The sequence below is a fragment of the Neomonachus schauinslandi genome, chromosome 11 (genome assembly GCF_002201575.2).
Source record: "Neomonachus schauinslandi chromosome 11, ASM220157v2, whole genome shotgun sequence".
Lineage (NCBI taxonomy): Eukaryota > Metazoa > Chordata > Mammalia > Carnivora > Phocidae > Neomonachus > Neomonachus schauinslandi.
In genome coordinates, this window is record NC_058413.1 from 22683151 (window position 1) to 22701365 (window position 18215).

Consider the following 18215-nt stretch of genomic DNA (forward strand, 5'->3'; position numbering starts at 1 on the left):
ATTTTTTTTTAAAGATTTTATTTATTTATTTGACAGAGAGACAGCGAGAGAGGGAACACAAGCAGGGGGAGTGGGAGAGGGAGAAGCAGGCTTCCCGCAGAGCAGGGAGCCCGATGTGGGGCTCAATCCCAGGACCCTGGGATCATGACCTAAGCCGAAGGCAGATGCTTAACGACTGAGCCACCCAGGCGTCCCTCAAGTCAGTGTTTTACTTGGTAAACATGTCTGAGACCATGCATCCCTGGCTGCTAAACACCATGGCGGACAGGGCTAGAAAGGTAACAGCTTTATTTTGAGCAGGGGGCAAAGACAAGGCAGCACTTTACAGCTACATTGTAACTAGATCCTGCATCACAACAAGCGATTTTTATGTAAAGCATTCTTTTTGACCTATAATTGGTGAGATATATCACTTTAAAAAGAAAAGAAAATAGAAATACAGAAATACTCTTCCTTAAGTATTAGTTATATATAACTCACTAATACTTTTATCATACTATCTATCCAGTATGTGTATTCGTATGTGCCAGTTTCAATGACATATGTTATTATCACTTATTTCTAGTATACATATTTTTAATGGAGTTTTCCTTCCTTTAGTGGCAGATTATTTCCATTAAATGGAGCATGAAAAATTAGAAGAGTTGCTCCAATCCAATTAGATCTTCTATTTTCTGTGGTGTTTTTAACAATACATGTATACTACTTGTGTTCTTTAAATATCCGCAAGGGGTTTCAAAAACTAAATTTGATATCTCATACCTTTCCCCTTCATTTGTTCACATATATGGCTATTGCAGCTTTTTTTTTTTTTACATATATCTAGTATTCTTAGGAGAAAATTAAAGAAAATAAAATTATAGTTTTGTGGGAAGTTTTTTTGGTTCTGCTGCTTCTGTTTCTTTTAGGACACCATGGGCTTTCTGTTTAAGCCTGGGTATTTAATGAAATCAAATCTATTTAGTCCTGATTGCTCAATCTTTACCATCTGAGGAATTTAGGAAAGGGTCGCATTCATAAGAATAAAAAAAATACATAGGCTGGCATCTTCTTCTGAAAAGTTCTCTGGTGTTTAGCACTAGTTTGTTCAGAAGTGGACAGAAAAATGGAGGGAAGTAGGCTGTCCCACACTTCTATTACCAATACCTCAAAGAACATATTACCAATCTTTCAGTGTCTGTGGTCCTCTCTAATGAAATGTGCATTCTACAACTTAATGAAATGGAGAAAAAAAATTATTAAACGATCTGACAAAATTGCTACTTATAGAAAGGGGAATAAAAAATCTGTTTTCCCATGGGTAATTCAGAATTTGTAGAATAATCATGTTTGTTAGGAAAATCCCTACTTAAATAGGAAGAGCAATTCCTTGTATCCACAAACTGATTACCACAGCGTGGTTGGTTACTATACATCCAAAACAAACAAACATATACAACATCCATAGGTGGGTAATTTAAAACCAAGGGCAATAAATGGTATCCATGCAACAGAAACTTAGTTCCAGTGGGAAGTTAACAATTATATGTTTAGGGTAAAGTTTATGAGATCAAACATGATAGAAAAATCTGCACATATTTAGCCACCAACTAGTATCAACAGGTATTATGTATTAATGCTTGAAAAAAGATGCTTAGCAGAATGATTAATATATACCACTAAATGTAAATATATATATACGTATATATAAATATATATACACACACATACCACTCAATGTGTAGTTGTATATACCAAATGAGATACAAATAGAATACATAGCAGTAAAATTCAGTTTTTTCTAAATTCAGGTATTCATAGTGGTTACTAGAGAAATGTTACAAATTTTAGAGTTTCCTTAAAAGTTTAGGTTAGCTTTCTATAGTGAAATGTGTCTAGCTCTCTCTCTCCTAAAATGTGCTTAATAACACTATCTGAAAGGACCCTTGAATATTGAATCATTGTCTTATCTAGCTGAATGTATCTTCTGCCCTTATTTGTGGTCAAATTGTTTTTTTTGTTTGTTTGTTTGTTTTGTTTTTGTTTTTTTTTTTACTTCTTCTACATAGAAAAGAGTGGAAGTGACAAACATGATAGGTGATTCAATTGTCTTATCTTCTTACTGGCACACTTATTAGGTACTTAGAGATCTTAGGCAATATCCATATCTAAGTTCATGTAAAACTCTTTTAACTTGAAAGACTTTGAAGTTTCATGCAAACAGACTCCTAGTTTGAAAAATTGATGAAATGGTGTGACGACATGATGACGTGCAGTGTGTCTTAAAGACCTACCTCCTTCATTATATTAAGAATTTCTCTACAACATGACATTTGAATTATTGGTATTAATTGGACAGATATTATGAGTAAATAAATTAAGCCATCTTATCCTACATTATCTGAAAATATAATCACTGACTTTTTAGTTTTTTCTATTTTATGCCCCTCTATCTTCATTAGCCCTTTATTAAAATGCAAATGCCTTTGGTAGAGATTGCAGCTTAGATGAATTTCCATCTGTGATTGTTAACCAGGTAAGACTGTGAAAGGGAGGAGTTGAACAAAATTAGGCAATTCATAACTAGAATGGTTGCAGAGGTGTGAGCAGAGATGGGTGGAGAAACCCAGGAAAAAGTGTTTTTGGAGTAGTTGAAGAAGAAAGAAGCTTTTGGAAATTGAGTCAAAGACAGACTCTGCTTAATTTCAAATGCTTACCCAGTATTAGCATTGGTTTTGCCAAGTGAACTTAATGTAGCATGGCCTTATTCCATCCATTTTAAGTTGTTGACTCTTAGTTTGGAAAAAAAAGCTGTCAGCTCTAAAATAAAACAAAAAAATCTAAAATAAACATATTTCATCTAAATCTAGTAGACATGGTTATGAGATGTCACTCTACAAGAAACAAAAGTTTATTGATTTTTTTTCTTATATGGTGGTTTTTGGATTTAGAAGAAATAGGGGACTTTTGGAATGAGAAGTCAATATAAAATTCTGGTATCAAGTTTTAAAAATGGATTCACATTATCACATTATTTAAATGCCTAAGGATAACATCTTACTTGACAAGAATTTTCTGCTAAGATGTTGGACAGGGGGCGCCTGGGTGGCTCAGTTGGTTAAGCGACTGCCTTCGGCTCAGGTCATGATCCTGGAGTCCCGGGATCAAGTCCCGCGTCGGGCTCCCTGCTCGGCAGGGAGTCTGCTTCTCCCTCTGACCCTCCTCCCTCTCATTCTCGCTCTCAAATAAATAAAATCTTTAAAAAAAATTATTAAGATGTTGGACAGGAATTATGGTGTTGTTTCCCTCACCCTGAAGTCAAAACATCTGGAATCAAGTCCTGCTCTGTCACTTACTATCTCTTTTATTAGAGGCAACAGCTTATCTCAACTGACCCACAGTTTCCTTATCTGTAAAAGCAGAATAACCATGTATTTACACAGATGCCAAGAGGATAAGTAATTATAAAAGATAATGTGAATTGTAAACTGCTCTGGAAAAGACCATTATTTGTGGAGGATCAAATTATCAGATCTTCAAAGGGGCAGGGAGCTTGATCACATTTATCTTCATACATTCCAGGGATTTAGAAAAAGCCACTGCAGAAATTTCTAATAATGCATACACCCTATAGATGTCAAATATACTTTGAGCATTATTAAGGAGGGATGGAAAGTTCAAAGATTTTAAAATATCACTTACACTCAAGGTTCTTACAACGATCAGTTTGAAGGAGCAAGTCCTACTTGCTGCAGTCGGTTGGTACAAGTGAAAGAGAGTCAATTATCACATCTATTTTTTAACTCTCCATTCAGGAAGTTGCACTGGTAGCTTGAAATCAGCCATAGTCAGAATATTTACTATGATATAGTAAGTATATCATACTTACTAACAGTAAGTTAGTTAGTAAGCTTTGAAAACCAATCTCTCCCTTATACCTACCAGCTCCCAAGAGCTGGTTGTTAAAATTTAATAATACACCTCTGCATATATAACAAAATGGCAAAAAGATGTAAATTAGGTTCTACTATATAGAGTTTCTACTATATACCTGGTAATCAGGCCTTCCTTGGGATTTTACGTGATTTCAATAAGCCTTTCCTAGGAAAGAACTGAAATAATTGAAGAGAAATAAGCCAAGGAATTTAGGTATAACGAACAATGTGAGGTAAAGTGCATTAGTCAGAAATGTTCAGATATTTTAAATAAGAGTGATTAGAATATTTGGCTCTAGAGGAGGATGCAATTAATGCTCACACTATTTTATAGTAAAAACTGTGTGTGTGTGTGTGTGTGTGTGTGTGTGTGTGTGTGTGTGTGTGATGTAGATCAGGGCCAATATGGGTAGAGCTTTGAATTCCAGGTTGAGATGGTTCAGTAAATTTGTAGAGTATGAGAAGATGTAAAACCATCAAAGAATTTTGGAAGAAAAATTAAATGATCTCTACTGTGCAATTATGAAGAAAATAATTTCAATGGATGAGATATTGCAAGCTGACAACCAATTGGGAGACTATTGTGATAATTCAGTTTTGAAGCTACATCAAGTCCTTTGTAAATTCAGATAGTGTGAAACTACATTAAGGAGGGAAGAAGAAAAGGAGAAAGAAAGGGAGGAAGGAAAAAATCCAAACTTGAATGAAAAGTATCTGACTTAGTCATATCTATAGAAATCAAATAGAGCACAGTATTTTACCCCCTCAGGAATATCCATTATCTTTAAAACAATCCTTTTCAACAGAAGATCTTGAAAGTTTTCTTTCAAGTAGATAATATGTCGATGAAGGAAATGGTCCAAAGAGAAGGCTGTTAACTTGACAGAAAATATTCATCAGTGATGGAAACATATGCATGCTGTTCTTCTGATTTCCTCTTTAAAAAATAACAATGTTATCACTCATTTCGAGACCAATACGGACTGAGCAGAATTTTGATCTGTTAAACCCATCCATCTTCTTCCTCCTGAACTCACTAGTTTGGCCATTCACTTTTGTTTTCTAAAATAATAGATTCCAAATACCATATTTCGTTGCCATTACTCTCAGGCTTCACTTTCCATTTATTAATCCATCACTGCTGTTTAGCAGTTTTTGTACAAAGCACAAAAAGTGTTTTCTAGAATCTGCAGAACTCTTTTCTACTTATGATAGACTGTGTTTTCTAAGGAAAACCCCGTTTCTTGTATAATTATGATATTTTGGTATTTCTATTCCCTATTTAACATAAATTATAATATCATAAAAATAAAAGCCAAAATATCTTTAGAGATCATCTAAATCTACCTTGTTTTATAAACAGGGGTGGGGGGGAAGAGGAACAAGACGTTGGTTGACTTGTTAGAGTCAGAGCTCATTAGTGGAAATTCAACATTCTTTCATTCACAGTTAATCAAAGATCTTAGTTTACTTTTAGTTTTAAACGCTGATTTTTATTGTTTATATATGTGTACAATTTCCACTTATTTTAATGTGGGTTTCAAATTGTAGAGTTTAGTTTTCAACGCACATAAAGATATGCTTGTTGAAAGTCAACATGCAGTCAGAATATAAGGTAATCAAAACTGTTCATTTTAAATTGACTCCAATTCTAACTACCACCTGAAATTTCAAAACATAGTCAAGCAGTGATCTTTGCAACTCACATCTGAGATCCAAATGGCCCTGCAGATGTGAAACTGTCTGTTGCTATGGAAAAACAGCTGGAATCAGTTAATGAGTCAAGTCAGCATGAGCTCAAGCACTAGAGATTAGCAGGTTTCATCTGCATGGTACAGAACACTAAGAAAGGAGGAAGCAAGCCAGACTGTTGTAGGAGTGGCCCCATGAGTGACACAGCTGTGAGCATAATTAGGTTCATCTCCTACTGGCAAATAGAAGTGTTGTTTACCCATGTACATATGAAACTTAGCCATCAGCAGACCGGTCTTTAATCCTGTCCCCACTGTGATAGAGCCCCAACTCATTCACATCAAATAGACCTGATAGACCCCCCAAAAAAGAAAAAAGATCTTTGTCTAGAGACTGCAGGAAGAAAGTATGTCAATTTTCCTGAGATTTGAGAGAAACACAGGAGTTTCCTTGGTGATCTTTGCTTTTCTTTTTTCTTATATAGTCAGTAATTGACAGAGGAAGAATGGGAGGCATTTATAACCTCCACTAGTTTCAAACAAAAAAGCATTAGGCTAACCCAGGGGCTGTGATGCCATGGTTAAATAACATGACATAAATGAGTCAGGATATTTAATGAAACTAGAGCACGTGTTTAATTTAGGTTATGATTTTAAAATCCTGATCTTAAATACAGAAGTGTTGCTCTAACTACTATGATATTTAGGAATTCGAAAATAAAATTCATTCTTAAAATAACTTCCAAATCTCATAAATTAAACATTTGGGAAGCATTACTCAAGGATGAGGTTTCTATTTTCCAGAATCTTTCATGTAGCCAGGTTCTCACTACCACCTCTGAGATAAGTAAAAAGTGATGACATGGTTGGTGATGAGATAGGTAAATTTAATTTCATGCTACTCCCAGGAACACAAAGCAGTGATATGAGGAATTAAACACACACACACACACACACGTGTGGATCCACAGGGAAACATTACAGATAGTAATATAGCATCATCATAGGAATGTTATTGCTTAAGGAAAGAGGAAGTTACCTTTGCATTTATAATACACAGCCTTACACAGTAACATTTCCACCATCACCACTGTCACGATCACCACGATTACTGCTACTGCTCTTTGCTGTAAACAACATGTACCAGGCACTGTGCCCAGCAGTGAAAGTGCACTAAATTCAAACTACAAACTGAAAATAATTACTCTTAATATCACCATTTTATAGATGAAAAACTAAGGTACAGAGAAATTAAGTCACTTATCTAAAGTCACATGTCTAAAATGTGTATAGCTGTAAATGAAACACAAACAGTCCAATTCTAGAGCCTATGTTCCTATTCACTCCACTCTACTGGGTCAGCAAATATGGTTGATAATTTTGAAAGAAAGAAAGAGAGAGAAAGAAAGAAAGTAAAGAAGAAAGACAGAAAAAGAAGGAAAGAAGGAAGGAAGGAGAGAAAGAAAAGAAAAGATAAGAAAAGGAAAGAAAGAAAAGAAAAAAGATAAGAAAAGGAAAAAAGAAAAAAGAAAGAAGGAAAGAAATGAGAAGAAAGAAGGAATGGAAGAAAAAAAGAAAAGAAAAAAGAAGAAAAAGAAAGGAGGGAGGCAGGGATGTAGAATGATGTCCCAAATAAAAATCAAACTTTCTAAATGTGAATCAAATGTTCCTTTTCAGAAGTTAGAAAATATTATTATATTTAGACATCTTAAAATCTCTGGATAAAAATCTTGATTTGCAACTATCATTTGATCAGGCTCAAGATTCATACCTCTAGGATATTCAAGCCTGTCAAGACAGATTTTAATTCTGGAATAAGACTAAGGACAAATGGAATCAACATTTGATTTAAAGAAGCTGTCAAAGGTATCTCTCCAGAGAGTCTTCAAACATATGTAAGAGTTCTCTCACTGTGTTTCATATTTTGTGGGTGTGAATTTGGTAAATCTAGGCATTGTTCTCTAGAGAACAGAGTAAACAGCATTGCAGATTAATAGTGTTTGAGAAATAACAAATACAGAGTAGAATTAATTGACTTTATCCCACTGAAATGATAACTCATTTTGCTCAACAAATTTGACAATCCTATCACTGTGGTGTTTCTTCCCTCATCTTCAATGAAGACAGGACCAACATTGATTGAGCGGACATGTAACCATCCATCTGTGCTAATTTTCAACCAGGCTCCCACCTACTGCAGAAAGGAAAAAGTCATTATGCACCTGAATGGGTGAGTTGATATGATTGAATGAATGCAGGACAGTAGTTAAAAAGAAAATATTACAAGAAGCAATAGAAAAATTTCCAATCATCTGGGGCACCTGGGTGGCTCAGCAGGTTAAGCATCTGCCTTCAGCTCAGGGCACGATCCCAGGCTCCTGGGATCACACCCCACATCAGACTCCCTGCTCAGCGAGGAGTCTGCTTCTCCCTCTGCCCTTCCCCCTGCTTGTGATCTCTCTCTCTCTCTCTAATAAATAAATGAATAAAATCATTAAAAAAAGAAAAGAAAAAGAAAACTTTCCAATCATCAAACTATCTCAAGAAAGCCTCATTAGTAATGTTTGGCTGATTTTGTTCCATTTATCTGTTCCACCCAGCAGGTATGCCCCCTTCACATGAGCCATAATTTCCTTTTTTTAATGTTTTAATCTTCCTTTTACTGACTGTGACTCCTCTGGCACCCTTGGTATTTCATGTCTTCTCTCCATAATACCCTGATGCTCTTTAAAGGAATAAAAATTGGAGCTGGCAACTCCTGTTTATCAGAAGTTTCTATCCTGAGACATGCAATCATCCCCTCCATAATTTGGAGTACTAGTTATGAATTACGACTAGATTGCAGCCACAAGTCTCTTTTCACCTTTGTTATTTTTGTCTGCATCAAGATTGCATAATTCTAATCAGGGACTTGGTTTGCCTTTGTTCTATAAAGGCTCATACATGCATATGGAAATTTTAGGTCTTATGCAGTAATACTTAGTTACAGAGCATTATCCCTAAAATAAAATACTTGATTGGTGAATGGAATAAAGAAGATGACTGAAAATTATATTGCACATCCAAGCACTGACCAGAAAATAACAGCGCACTTTGTTTCAAAATGATTTAGAGGAAGAAAACAACTGAAGATAGTCTATCTGAATATAGAATATCTACCTGTGTATTAAGTGACCTCTTATTTTTCCTATTGAGTTTTTAACTCGTGTAAATTATTTGAGTGAAAAGAAGTAAAGTATCTCATAGTGCCATAATTATCAATGCCTTCATATCTTAACAAATATCAGTTCATTGTGTACAGGCATAAAATAAATAATTTTTATCCCAGTAGATTATTTTTATTCTGGTAAATTAGCAAAAAGGCCATATATAAATAGGTTTGTATAAGAGGAAAAAAATCAGTTATACACATGAATCCAAATGTACTAAGACAGGTCGCCGCTATATAAACAACTCCTTCTTAAGAACTGGAAAACATTAAGAACAAGTATTTTAAAATTGGTGTCTGAGTGCTGCTTTCCTTGGCAAATGTACATACGTAGTTCAAAGTAGAAGAATTTGTGCTTTCCAAACTTGAGTAGACATGGAAATCAGGATATAAAATGTACTATCTCCATATTTTAAAGATATAAAAGAATGTCTCCTTAAATTTGCATGGCAATTTTGTATATTTACAAAATAGTCCCACATGCATTAGCTTATTTGACATTTATTTATCAGCTTATTTGATGCTAAGTCTTTGAAGTAGCCTCACAAATCACTATTCCCATGTTACCAATGAGAACAATGCAGTTTGTGGAGGCTGTGATTGCCAAAGGTGATTCAAGCAGTGGCAAAGGTCAGATTTGAGTTTAGATTTTCTGATCCATGTCCAATGCACGTCTAGGTTTTGTTTCAACTGCCAAGTCTGACTGATTGACAGTAATACTTGGGATGTCATGTGCAAAGGATTTTGAGACACCATATGTGCTTGGTGGGAAAGGGTACTGTGATTCATACAGATGTGACTATGGACTGAGAGCTTAAATAGCAGCGTAAGTATCATGAATTTTCCATTGCTTTTCTACATGTTTCCTTTTTTCAGTTCACTTTGAAAACCATTGTGAGGGCTCCTGGGTGGCTCAGTCGTTAAGCGTCTGCCTTCGGCTCAGGTCATGATCCCAGGATCCTGGGATCGAGTCCCACATCAGGCACCCTGCCCGGCAGGAAGCCTGTTTCTCCCTCTCCCACTCCCCCTGCTTGTGTTCCTGCTCTCACTATCTCTGTCTCTGTCAAATAAATAAATAAAAATCTTAAAAAAAAAAAACATTGTGAAATTTCTGAAACAATGTTGCCTATCAATATGTGCATTTCTCATGTCCTTCCTTGTATTTGCATTCATACTAATCAGACCAACCATCTCAATTCCCCAGCAACATGCCATAGCTTTGCTTTGGTCTTGGTTTTGATATATTTTCTTCTCACCAAGGTCAGCCTTCTTATCCTTCCTGGCTATAGCACACCTGGCCACTTCTCAAAACCCAATTTGAATATTACCTCCCCTGCGAAGCACTTTCCCGTTTTCTCTCTCTATCACATGTAGTTCTTTCTCCCTCTCCCTCTCCCTCTCCTTCTCTCTGATGATCTTAGAATTACCACCCTACATTGTTTGATGTTACATGTACATGTAACTCTTACCTCCCCAATTAGATTTAAGCACCTTAAGGGCAATTTTTATATTTCTGAATTCTCTGCAAAGTGGTGAGATCATCATTGATGACAAGTAATAAACTAGTCAAAGTCATTCAAGAAATACTGATTTTTTTTTTTAATTTCAAAGAAAAGAAAACAGTTGAATTGGGAAATTTGGGGTAATTATAAAATCAGGAAAATTTATCCTGTGTCACTATAGATATTTCCTAGAAATATTTAGAGACCACATTTGCTCATGAATAAAAACTTAAAATTCAGAGTCAAGAAGAAATTATTGTGACAATTAAAAAGATATATAGGGTGCCAACCATATGTTGAGATGGACAAAACCCATATGGTGAAAATTACAAATGGCCAAATCCCATAGAAGCTCTGAGATTGGTGGTAGTAAAACAGAAGTAGCAATAAAGATTTATACGGAGGAAATGTATTTCTTTGTCATTATCCAGAAGACTGACTGATCATTTTCATGACACAAAATACAAAAGAAATAGAAAGGTCTCTTTAGATACAAATTAGATGTTCTGCCTAAATATGAATAGAGCATATGCGGTATCAGCTAATCATCAAGCTTATTCATTTAAATTATGAAAAAATTTACTATTAGGTATTCAGTAATTACTGACAAAATGAATGAATGAACATATAAATGAATGAATGACATTATTATATATCCTGCTAATTGAAATATTTTTATTAATATTGTTTTATAAATTATGAATATTGTTTTATGATTGTTTGTTTCCCTCCAGAGAAAACAAAGCTTATAAATTTATTTAAGAGATATTAACATTTCTTAAGAGCACCTGGGTGGCTCAGTCAGTTGAGCAACTGACTCTTGATTTTGGCTCAGGTCATGATATCAAGGTCCTGGAATTGAGCCACCATCTCAGGTCCACGCTCAGCAGGGAACCTACTTGAGGATTTCTCACCCTCTCCCTCTGCCCCTTCCCCTGCTCATTGTCTCTCTCTCTCTCTCAAATAAATAAATAATTTAAAAAAAAATAAGAGATATTAACATTTCTTTGAGTTGAAATACACATTTTTTTCATTTAAAATTAGGATATTTCTTGTAATCCATGGCATGTCATAGTTAATTTGTAGTATTTTCTTATTTCTTTTTTTTTTTAGAATTTTACTTATTTATGAGAGAGAGTGCTGGGTGCGGGGAGAAGCAGAGAGAGAGGGACAAGCAGACTCTACCCTGAGATCATGACTTGAGCCAAAACCAAAAGTCAGATGCTTAACCAACTGATCCACTCAGGTGCCCCAGTATTTTTTTATTTCTTAACCATACATTAAAGAGTGGTATGATTTATAAAAGGTATGTCTCAAATTTAATAAATTATGATACATAGTGATTATCTTACCACAAGTCAGACACTGAATGCTTAAAATAATATATTAAATATATATATACACACATATATACACACACTGTTTATATATATATATATATATATAAAATACAATGTCATACATGTATTATATATTATTTAATATGGCATTCTAGATTATCATATAACATTTATATTGTTATATTATATTACATTATATTTAAAGCAAGCCCCAAAATGACTTCTTACAAGAAGAACTATTAGCATCCCCATTGTACCATTGAGGAAAATATAGATAGATTAAAGAAGTAACTTCCTCAAAGTTACACAGTTCTGCCTATGTTTTCTTCTAGGAGTTTTATGGTTTTAGGTCTAATGATCAAGTCTTTAATCCATCTTGAGTTAAGTTTTGTGTATGGAATAAGATAGTGGTCTAGTTTCATTTGTTCGCATGTGGCTGCAACAATATCCCCAATGCTACATATTGAAGAGAACTGTCATTTCCCCATTGTATATTTTTGTCTTCTTTGTCATAAATTAATTGACCATATATGTGTGGGTTTATTTCTGGGCTAAATTTATTTTTTAAACTGTATAGATTTTGCCAGTTTCATAATGTCTAAGGACCCTTATCATATGAATGCTTTAAATACAATAAATAAAATACAATGAATTATGCAGTAAGTCAATTGTACTGAAATACATACTATCAAAAATATTTCAGAAATAAATCTGCAATAGAGTTAAATATATGTTTCTTCACTAAAACATTAAATATTAAGATTTATCTGAAGTTTAGTAAGTGTCATGATTTCAAAGTTGGATGAGCATAAATAGCATTTCCAGATGCTTGAAACAACTAAATGTGATGTAAAATTTTCATAAAAAGTCTAGGATATTGCTAATGTTAACGTATTTTGTAGCCTACATTTAGAACTAAAGGAAAAGATGTATTTTAGTTGGAGACTACTGAAAATAAGATCATTTTTTCTCCATCCAATGACATGATAAAGAAGGAAGTCTACAGTACAATAGTAAGATTATCTCTACCTTGTCTAATGACTAAGGGCCAGATAAAGATGAAAGAATCAACAAAAGAAACATAACTAATCATTAGTGAGTTGGGAGTAGAGTCAGGAAAAAATGTGCTCTAGAAGACAAGGGAAGAAAGAGTTTTTAATGGGAAGAAAAGTCAAAATGTATTGGATCATAATTGTGCAATCTGATAATCCTTGGTTTGAAATTTGACTCTGCATTGCACTAGGTGCACAAACCTGGGTGATTATATTATACACTTCAATTTCTTCTTGTGAAGCGATGAATTAATTTTATTAATTTTTTTCAATTCTTCATTCTCCCTGTAACCATGCTCTTCGACATGTGATTTTGCAGTTCTGCCCATTAAAAAGGTAGAGTCTTCTTCCTCATATTTGAATCTGAGATTGGTTGTCTGACATGCTTTGGCTAAAAAATAAGAAATTTAAAGTTTGGGCCTTAAGGGGCATAACATAGTTCTACTTCCTCTCTTGCAACCTTCAGTTGCACCATTGCAACTGTCATGAGAATATGCCTGGTCTATGGGGTGCCTGGCTGGCTGGCTGGCCAATAGAGCACGGAGCCTACTAAAAATAATAATAATAATAATAAACAAAGAAAATTAAAAAAATAATATGCCTGGTCTAAACTGTTGAAGGATGAAAGACTTATGTGCAGAAGTACATCCTCTCAGTTATGCCAGCCAACATGGGTCTGGATGTTCCAATAGTCAGTGGAACTCTTGGACATGAAAAAGTCCAGCCAAGATTAGTGCAACTATACCCAGATGCTTAAACAATGAATGTTTATTTTGTGTATCATTGAGGTTTTGTGCTTGTTTGTTAACAAAGAATTGTCATGGTGATAAATAACTTACATTAACTAGTACAATCTAAAAAACAGGAGTAGTTGCCTTCCCTTATAGAGTTTTGTGAGGAATAGAGAAGACAATTATAGACACAATATTTTAGTAGCAATTGGAAGTAGATAGGTAGTTCAATAAATGCTGTTTAGAATACAAATAAAACACTTAAAAAACTACTATTATCAATTGGTGGCCCATACTTCTATTAGAACAGTATTAATGACATAGTGATAACAGACAAGGACAACAAAAGCAAACTGTTTACAGGAGTTGAGAATAAATAGAAGGAGAAAAAATGAAGGCAGAATACTAATAATGATCACGGCTAATATTTACTTAGCACTTACTATATTCCAGGCATTGTACCAAGTATTTTATATATTTTTCCTTACTTAATTCTTAAAAAATACTTTATAAGGTTATGAGGTTACCAATCTATTTTTATACACAGTACGTGAAGAACGAAGATTATGATTATGATTTGTATGTACCACTTCCTCTAACTTTCAAACAAAATACCTCTTTGACTCAATAGGTTTCTCAAGAGGTATCATTTATATAGATACGATGCCACCTGAGGGATTTTGTTATATTGTCCAGAAAGTCTCCTCAAGAAGCGTGTGTAAGGCATTGCAGTTTTGCAACATTGATGTGAAGCAGTATAAACTTTCCAACGTTTCAGGGATTTAGAGCTTTAACTACTCAGCAGAGAATGTAGAGGATTGTGAATCTGAAACAAAGCAGGTTAAAAGGCAAAGGGCAAACTTCATTCAGAAGAAGTTGTGTTACTTAGAAAAAAATACCATAATAACACAAGGGAAGAACTCTGCATAAAAAAGGAGGTACTGCAAATGGAGAGAAAGAGATGGCTTATTCAAAAAATGAACAATAGGCATTGGCTGTAGCAACATTTTTCTAGATATGTCTCCTGAAGCAAGGGAAACAAAAGCAAAAATAAACTACTGGGACTAGATCAAAATAAAAAGCTTCTGCAAGCAAAGGAAACAACAAAACTAAAAGGCAACCTATGGGATGGGAGAAGGTATTTACAAATGACACATCCAAGAAAAGGTTAGTATCCAAAATATAGAAAGAACTTACACAACTCGACACCAAAAAAACTCCCAAAAAACAAAACAAAAAATCCCAAATAATCCAATTAAAAATGGGCAAAGGCATGAACAGACATTTCTCCAAAGAAGACATCCTGATGGCCAATAGACACATGAAAAGATGCTCAATATCCCTAACCATTAGGGAAGTGCAAATCAAAACCACAATGAGATATTACCTCAAACCTAACAGAATGGCTAAAAGCAAAAACACAAGAAACAAATGTTGGCAAGGATGTGGAGAAAAAGGAACCCTCGTGCACTGTTGGTGGGACTGCAAACTGGTGCAGCCACTGTGGAAAACAGTATGGAGGTGCCTCAGAAAGTTAAAAATAGAATTACCATATGACTCAGTAATTCCACCACTGGACTAAGACTACCATAACACTCATTCAAAAGAACAAATGCACTCTTATGTTAATTGCAACTTATTTACAATAGCCAAATTATGGAAACAACCCAAGTGTCCATTGATGAGATGAATGGATAAAGAAGATGTGGTGTACACACACACACACACACACACACACTCAGCCATAAAAAAGAATGAAATCTTGCCATTTGCAACAACATGGATCAAGCTACAGAGTACAATGCTAAGTGAAATCAATCAGTCAGAGAAAGACCAATACCACATGATTCCACTCATATGTGGAATTTAAGAAGCAAAATAAACAAACAAAGGAAAATGAAGAGACAAACAAAAAATGCCTCTTAACTATAGAAAACAAACTGGTGGTTGCCAGAGGAGAGGGGAGGTGCGAGGGATGAGTGAAATAGGTGATGGGGGTTAAGAGTACACTTATCATGATGAGCATTAAGTAGTATATGCAATTGTTGAATCACTATATTGTACATCTGAAACTAGTATAACATTGTATGTTAACTATACCGGAATTAAAAACTAAAATAAAATAAACAACAGGGTTGAAAAAAAAAAGAGTTGTGTTAGAATTCCTGTACTGGGGCCCCTGGGTGGCTCAGTTGGTTAAGCGACTGCCTTCGGCTCAGGTCACGATCCTGGAGTCCCAGGATCGAGTCCCGCATCAGGCTCCCTGCTCAGCGGGGAGTCTGCCTCTCCCTCTGACCCTCCCCCTTCTCATGTGCTCTCTCTCTCTCTCAAATAAATAAATAAAATCTTTAAAAAAAAAAATTCCTGTACTGATTCTAGATGTGTGCCTAGAGGGACTTTGTTTTCTAGACAAGTGGCTTCAGAGACTTCATTTTGTTTGTTTTCCTTTTTTCCAGAGCCTAAGTTCCCTCATCTTTAAATTCAAATATTCTTACCATTTCTGTATAAAGTTCTTGTGAGGATTAAATGAAATGATATACCTGAATGCTTAACAAAGTGTCTGGCATACTGATAATTACTACTGTTTGAAGAATAATCATGGTACTGATGATTAATAATGTTATTGTAAATAATTGGTAAAATAGGATTAGTATTCAATTGACTAATTGTGTGTGTTTAGGCAACGTTGCCAAAAAAAATAATACGGAGGGTGGATGCACACGCATTTGTTCTATGATAAAGTCTAACTCTTTAATTCTAGTGAAGTAATAATCTAGAAGCATGAAGTAAAAATCTGGAAGCAAGTAAATATTAGCCATTATGCATTATTAGGAATCAGAAATAAAGGGCTCTATTCCAGATTTGCTAGTATCTTTGTGACCTTGGGAATGTCCTATTCCTTTTTTAGGCCAAGACTCAATTTCCTCTTCTATTATGTGAAGCAGTTAAGTAGCAGTTGAGACTCTAAAATTCTTTTTAGAGCTAAAATTCTGTGAACCTGGTCAACTTTAGATTTAATATTCCCAGAAAGAATACCAGTCCTTCCAGCTGGTATTCAGAAGAGAGGAATGAAAAGGAATGCATGATTTAAAGGAGCTAAGGTTCCTCCCTCTGACTTTGTCAGCCTGTTGGCTCTGGTTTCATTCAGATGTTGCTTGACATATAGCCAAGGCAGCATCAGAACCCTATGAAAGAAACCGCAGGTTTTCCAAGGATTGTTGCTGAGTGCCCCAGTTATTTCCAAATCTATCATAAGAAGAGAAATAAAGCATGAAAACGGGCAACTTATTCTCCAATAGTTCTCAAATAGGAAAATGGGGAAGTTTTAGAAAAGCCCCAGGCTCTTCTGCTCCACAGATTAAATTCTGCAAATTAATGTCATGCCAACACACTGAGGGGGTGGTGTTGGTGGGGAGGCTGAAGGCAGTACCAGAAGCATTCCTGTAATCTGCTGCCAAGAGAGCTGCACAAGGGGATCTTCTTCTACCCCTGGGCAGTTTTGTTTGTTTTTTTTAAAGATTTTATTTATTTATTTGAGAGAGAGAATGAGATAGAGAGAGAGCATGAGAAGGGGGAGGGTCAGAAGGAGAAGCAGACTCCCTGCTGAGCAGGGAGCCCGATGCGGGACTCGATCCCATGACTCCAGGATCATGACCTGAGCCGAAGGCAGACGCTTAACCAACTAAGCCACCCAGACACCCCCCTGGGCAGTTTTTGAACTGAAATCCTGCCTACCTGGCAGGACAGACTTCCATGGAGATGGAAGAACTAAGCCACAAGAATTCAAAAAATTAATCCCGCATGGCCTTGTCTGCTCTGGATAGGTATATAGAGCTCTCCTGTATGGTCCATAGGCAACTAGCAGTCTTCTGGCATCTTCCCGATAGGCTGAGAACTAATCCAAAAATCTGACTCTGTGTGTGTGTGTGTGTGTGTGTGTGTAAAGTACACTCCACACTCCAGACATTTTCACTTTTATGCATTACTCAGGCATATTATTGATGACATGTTATTCTGTCCTATACATACATTAAAAAATTGGTAAGACAAAGTTAGTCCATTCTTAAAAAATTTCTAAAACCTACCGTTTAGGTTCTGCGACAAATCTTTTTTTTTTTTTTTAAGATTTTATTTATTTATTTGACAGAGAGAGCACAGCGAGAGAGGGAACACAAGCAGGGGGAGTGGGAGAGGGAGAAGCAGGCTTCCCGCCGAGCAGGGAGCCCAATGCGGGGCTCGATCCCAGGACCCTGGGATCATGACCTGAGCCGAAGGCAGACACTTAACGACTGAGCCACCCAGGCGCCCCATGGTTCTGTGACAAATCTTAACTACCCAGCCAAAGCAAAGCAACATTGTAAAGACAGATTGGCACATGGCCAGTACAGACACTTGGAAATCACATGATGTTAAAGGAGAGCTTTTGTTATTAGGATATTACCAACAACATTTCATAGTAATCGCTTTTAGCTGTGATTCCCCTTGATACATTTTTAAAATCCCCTTAGATTTGTTAGTCATGTTAGTCTGTTCCTTAGTCTGCTCTTTGTAACTTGTGTGGTTACCATTTTTGTTGTTATTTTGTCCTACTTAATGAGTAGAAGAAAAGAGGTATTTTAAAGCACTGGCACTGAAAATAAACTATCTAAATTCTAATCCCAGCTCTGCTACTTGCTAACAGGAGGCCTGGTCTTGGTTTCCTTATCTGTAAAATAGTTATGATGAAAAAAATAGTGCTTATTCCATGGGGCTCTTTTGAGGCACAAGTGCATCCAGC

At 35.5% G+C, this 18215-nt stretch overlaps 1 non-coding gene across 1 annotated transcript; it reads right to left on the bottom strand.

The window, feature by feature from the left end:
- Positions 1-221: 221 nt before the first annotated feature.
- Positions 222-352, bottom strand: LOC123326298. The gene has a single exon (XR_006541003.1). It is a non-coding gene; the product is annotated as a small nucleolar RNA SNORA63 (small nucleolar RNA).
- Between the last annotated feature and the right edge of the window lie 17863 nt (positions 353-18215).